Source organism: Pteropus vampyrus, unplaced genomic scaffold (assembly GCF_000151845.1).
Source record: "Pteropus vampyrus isolate Shadow unplaced genomic scaffold, Pvam_2.0 Scaffold96, whole genome shotgun sequence".
Taxonomy (NCBI): Eukaryota; Metazoa; Chordata; class Mammalia; order Chiroptera; family Pteropodidae; genus Pteropus; species Pteropus vampyrus.
The window spans coordinates 4,877,026-4,883,522 of record NW_011888877.1 but is presented as its reverse complement, the minus strand read 5'-3'; positions in this window follow the sequence as shown (position 1 = coordinate 4,883,522).

Genomic DNA, 6,497 nt, shown 5'->3' with positions numbered 1-6,497 from the left:
AGGCTTCCTGAAGAAATGAAGAGCCCCCGCCACACACACAAGAAAGGTGACCCCTGAGCATGTTTAGACCAGGTCGGATGAAGAGTGGAAAGTTGCGGGAAAACATGACAGGACAAGAGGAGATGAGGTACAGGTAAAACATAAACCAGGGGAAACCTAGCAAGGCTGTTTGTTCAAGTTCCTCTCATGGTCCCTCTGTTTTTAGAGATAAGGAAGCCCCTTTCTTCTGGATATAGGGACAGTGTCTCTCACATGAGGGTGTCGTGACCTGCTTCAGGGGAGACAGGACGAGTCAGAGTCTGTCCTGTACCTGCTGTTTCTCGAATTTCTTCAACTAGAAATATTCAATATGCCAAGTAGCCCTATTTCGAAGTAGTGTATTCTGAACCCCGCTGTCAGCAAACAACAAAACTTTAACAAAACTTTAAAGGTGATGGCATCTTGCAACCAAGACATTGAGTACAACATGAGTCTCAAATTCCCTAGATAATTTATTTCACATACTTTTTTGTCTTTTTATAGAAATGAATACACTCATCAAAAAAAAGTTTTGTTTCCATTTTTTTTTTTAAAACTTTGAAGAACAATACTTGCAAACCTCTACTTGGATTAATGTCTTATTATCCACACTTAACCTTGGACGTGGGACACTTGCCAAAGATCCACCCTGACCTCTCTGGAAGTCTCTAGTTCATAGCTGAACTCTTTGGGTTTCCCTTCCTTTCTACCAAGTTTTCTCGACAGAGATGTCATGTGCCCATGGAAAATGATAATAGAACATGTCCTTGAGGAAGCCACACTCCAAGCGTCCTCTCCCAGGCCTCTGTGAGGACTCCGAAACCTGGCCAGGGACAGGCCGAAGGCAAGATTTAGCTTCTCTCCTGGGGTGATTTATGACAAGGCCCTGGACTAGTTTCCCAGCCAGATGCTATCTCTTCCCCCTGCCCAGCCCTGGCCTTCGGGATTATGCCAATAATGTGAAGGTGACCCTGAAACAGCCTAAACGTAATCAGGTAATCAGACGGTCGGTATTAAGAGGCTAACCAAGGCTTCCTCATTTCTTCATTTCCTATCCGTGGAATTTCATACTCGCCGGCATGTTGCAGCGGCAGACATGGCAATCCTGATTCTCGCGACACTAATTTTGCAAAGAACACACACGAGAGGGAGCATTCGGTTTATCCTGCAAATGGTTTTAACTCATCCGTTATGTTTATGTCTCTAGCAATCATGGCTCCGGGCATGGAGAAGCTTTCCCGTTGCTAAATTTCGTGCTACTCCTTAAAACCAGCCAGGGCGGGTTCCATATCATTACTTCTGAGTGAGGCTCTGAAGTCCATTTATGACAATTCTTAGTTCCTTTTTCATTTTTTTTATTTTGCTCTTGTCTTATTAGCTAGGGAAAATAACATCGGCATAGGGAAAATCTCATCTCATTCAACAGTTAATTTTTTCCTCTATCTTAATTCTCAAAGGAGTGAATAATTGCATACAAGGGACGCAAGTCAAAATTTCTGTTCTGTAAGGGTCTAAGGAAGCAGTATATTTATCTCTGTCTCTCTTATTTGTATTAATAAAACGAGATTAAATTTTTTTCTGGAAAGCTAAATAAATGTCACCCAGGAAATTGCATATGCATGATAGCGACTATGATTTAGCAGAAAAATGACTTGATAGTACAGATATAGATGCCATCATCTGGGGTTTTCAAAGTTTTTCTAAAAGTAAACTCTGTGGAATCAAAAGAAAAGATAGACACTAACTAGGATTTTTCAAAGGAAAGAGCCTATAAATAAACGAATTGGACTATCACTTGATTTGTATGTCAGATATGTAAGTACTTAGAACCCTGTTTGTTTCAGCTGTTCTCAGCAGTATGATTAATGACCACTTAAAAGTGCTTGACTCCATTTGTATGCCAGCTGCTCTTGTGTAAAACAAACTGGAACTTTCTCAAGATAATCAGAGTTGGACTGCGCAGGATTTGGGGGCTGGTACCTATTTACTAGAAAACGGAATGGATGGCTCTCGGTTCATTGCTCTGAGGGCAGACTGACACTTGTGACTGAAATACAGTTGACCTTGAACGACACAGGTTTGAACGACGTGGGTCCATTTTTGCACTGATGTTTTTCAGTAAATACTGTGAAGTATTTTCTTTTCCTTATGATTTTCTTAATGTTTTTTCTCTAGTTAACTTCATTATAAGACTACAGTATGTAATACATATAATGGACAAAATATGTGTTAATCGACTGTTATCAGTAAGGCTTTTCAGTACACTATTAGTAGTCAGGTTTGGGGGCAGTCTAAAGTTGTATGTGGATTTGCAAGTGCACAACAGGTCAGCACCCGAGCCCCCATGTTGTTCAAGGATCAACTATACATTTAAAGCAGAGGCTGAATTCCAGGACTAGTAAAAACAAGGGCCTGTTCCTTTGCAGGTCTGATTGGTGGAAAGATCTCAGCCATAATGGAGCCTTATGCATTGTGAGCAAGTTAACAAGAACCTACATAGTCTTAACTAGACAAATTAATAGCTTTAAAAGGAAAATATGCAAGATGAGTCAAGTCATTCAAAATCACAGACAAGCTGGACCAAGCAGCAATACGAAATCGCTAAACCATGAAAGTAATGCTATGTCCTTTTGTAATGAAGCAGCCACCACAGGTGACACCCTGTGGGTGGACACAGTGTTGGTGATGGGGGAATGGGCACATGCACAGTGAAAAATGATTTTAGACATAAGCTCCAAAGATGGTATCCGTTTCTGCCTTTTTACTTCCTGTTGCAAAAGTTTAAAAGTAGCTGTGCAAAAGTTTAAAAGTAGCTGTGCAAGAGATGGGAGTGATTTTCTTTATTTACCACACAACTAGTTTCAAAAGTGTCCAAATGAAAATGAAAACTAATGAAAATCTAATTATTGTCTTTAAGGTCAGTTAATTTGAGACATAAAGACAATTAACAAATATCATTCAAGCTACCCTATTCTAGTAACCCTGCCAGTAAGGTATATGCCTGATCTGAAATATCTTTCTGTCTCATTGGGAGAGATCAAAGCATAATAGCTAACAGTTGCCAACTGCTTAGTATGTTCTTAGCACTGTACTAAGCAGGTTATAAACGTTTTTTTTTTTTTTTTTATTGTTACTCAGAGAAACCTTATAAGGCTATTATTACATCCCCATTTTAGAGACAAGGAAACCAAGAAATTTTTTCAACATCCCACAGTTAAGAATGACAGAAACAGAACTCAAATTCAAGTCTCTTTGACTCTAGGGACCATGCATGCTCTCACTGCATGATATGTATGTGTGTTATGAAAATGGCATTGCTAGGTAGTAAGCTTATGAGGAAATGCCAAAATGAGTGCCAAAGACAGTGTTATAGAAGGTCATCGGAAGAGCAAAAGGCATCTGGACAAGCTCAGGGAGAAGGTGAAACTTGATAGGAATTTGGATTTGAACTTGTGGACAAAAGATTAGTAGGATGGTATTGAGGATAACTACTATACTTTCTCACAAATATTCCTTTAGTGCTATCCAGGAAAGAAAATTGGCCTCATGAATCATTAAGCTGATTTACTGTGACCTTTCTTAAATGATTATACACACATATATAATTTTTATACATTTATATAAAATTTTATAAAATTTACATAAATATGTATATTTTAAAAGTATATATAATTACTGGCTAGAGCAAGTTCACATCGCCATGTATCAATCATCTCTATTTTATATATGAGAAATTCCGTAGAGCCTTGTATACCGTAAGAATTGATACAGCTTTGGAGAGACAATTTCCATGGGCCTCCCTTATTTCCGCATGTCCTACAAACAGAGGCTTCCTGATGGCCCTTTGTTCTGGACTATCTTTTCAAGGCTGTTAGTAAATGGTCTTGGAAGATATAGTGTTTCCTCTCTGGTGAAGAAGGCAGCCATGCTTACTGTCTGTTTTAAAAGACTGGGTTCTCTAAGCTCAGGGTTCCTCTTCTATAACACAACCCACTGCACGTGTAGGCACCCATCTGGGTCAATCCACATTGCCCCCATTGAACTTGGGAGCAAGGAAAACTGACCCAACACACTGTGCCTGAGTAAGAAAGTCCTCTGCCTCTGACCCAGGAATCTCATGTCTTCTGACAACGACCACGAAACTGTGGCAGCTAAGTTATAAGTAGGGGAAAACCTCAGACCCTTCACACTTTAGAAGACAGAAAAATTTATTTTCTTTTTTAGATAGGTCAAATCTGTTCTCATCCTTATTGAAAAATAAGGCATCTGCTCTGATCGACATCAAACAGATTCATCTTAGGGCCTGAAGAAAGCAAGGAAGACAAAATGCCAGGGAGAGAGTCTCCTCTGAATGCTTAGCCAGGGTGCCTAGGGACTCGATTAAGTAAATTACAGCTCTTTCCATGTCCACCCTCAAAGTGCTCATCATCCCAAGCAAATCTGGCCCATCTCTGTTTTACTGAATAAAGTTTATTATTTGAGTATTATCTATGGCTGCTTTTGTGCTACAATAGCAGAGCTGAGTGATTGCAGCAGAGACTGTGTGGCCTGCCAAGTCTAAAATATTGACTATCTGGCCCTTTACAGAAAACATTTTTGCTGACCTCTGATCTAAAAGAAGAGACAGATTCATGAAGAATAAAAAATTCCCTCAAAACATGCTAAAGGCAGAGGTATGAACAGAACATTATGTGAGCATCGAATGGAAACCTAAACACACACACACACACACACACACACACACACACACACACACACACACGACACACTCATTTTCCCTCCCCCTGTGCACACACACACACAGCTGTCATTTCATCCTTACAGCAGCTTTATTAGTCATATAGATTGAGACCATAGCACCTGGGGACAAATTGGTTTCAAAGATAAAGCTTTGCCACTTACTAGCTGAGTAATTTGGGGTAAGTTACTTAACTTCTCTGTGCCTTACTTGGTGAACGCGGGTAATTCTACCTATCCATCGTGGGGTCACAGGAAGGATTAGGCAAAAGCATGGACTACCCTCTGACATATAGAATACAACATGTGATAGTTGTCGTTGTTTATTCCCATTTCCCAGAAGGGTAAACTAAGGGGCAGAGAAGTTGGGTAATTTTGTCAAGGTCACACAGGTAGAAAAAGGTAGATGCAGAACCTAATCTCACCTCTGACTCCAAACCTGGGCTTTTTACCACTGTTATAATTCTTCTTAATAATGAAATTATAAGTGAAATCATCACAATAATTTTTTTTACCTTTTCCAACAAGTCTTTTTATTTTTAAAATTGTGATTTGTGGTTTATTTGTTGGCAGATCCAACGGCTCTCTCGTACTGTGTCGGTTCTGCTAGAGCCCTATTTGAATTTACTGTATTAATATATTCACATTTAACTCTTTGATGGCTGTCTTTTGAAGTCATATTCACTTACATTATTAAAATAATTATATTCATGGCTTTAAAAGCATAAGCCTAAACAAAGCTTTGGCTGGTGATCTATATAATAATATTCAGGCAATTTTAAATAAAGAGCAGTACTTTTAAATACTAAACTCTAAATAATTAATTTCATACTTATTGCATTGTTCTAAGAATATACCAAAAACAGTGATATTTTCCATAGAATTTTCAGAGAGTCAGTTTATCCTACCCTTTGTATTCAACTGAGTTAAAACAAACAAATACCATCACTGTGTGGATTATAGCTCTTCTGTGAATGGGTCTTAGAGAAAATGCACCATGTCCTGAAACCTCTGTGTTTCGTCTCCAGATTACTGCCTTTGGCAGAAGAATACTGTCATGATATCTTACTGAGAAACAGGTTAGTATTTAAAGACTTCTGTGTCAACAAAAAGAAGATGTTAGTATCTACTTCATTTTATATTTTGAGTTTCTAGAAAAGCATTTTTCATGAATGACAATGCTGCTTCTTTGACAAGGAAATGCTACTTTTGAAATCTGATGTGTGCTCACTAAAAGTGCAGTGAAAACTAGAATCCTCATTTATGATACCTGCTCCAAGGGCGGGAGCCTGTGAAAAAGACTCTATTCAACTGTCTGTTTCTCCATTTAATTAATAGCTATTTTTGAAAGTTAGATATTAATTTTAATGTAATGGTTTGATCTCCAGAAGAGAAATTGTAGCTTTTGACTGTGAGCAACTAACAAGTTACTTTATATAAATTATTTTGAAACCTCACAACCACAACAGTTGCCAGTTTCCACAGGTTTTAAGCAGAATCAGATTTTAACTCAGATCTCCTTGGTTCCAGACATGCCCCATATTTTCTGGATCTAGTTCTGACTAAATAACATGTTATTCCAGCCCAGTGTGTGATTCCTGCAGGAGATCCTTAGTAGTTTCTCTGTCAACTATAGTGACTGAGAAAGTCATATATTTCAGACAGTGCAGCTACAAATGGAAGTGCTGCTGTCAGCCTGGGTCCTTAAGTGACTGTGTGGAGCAGAGTTCCCTCTACCGGCC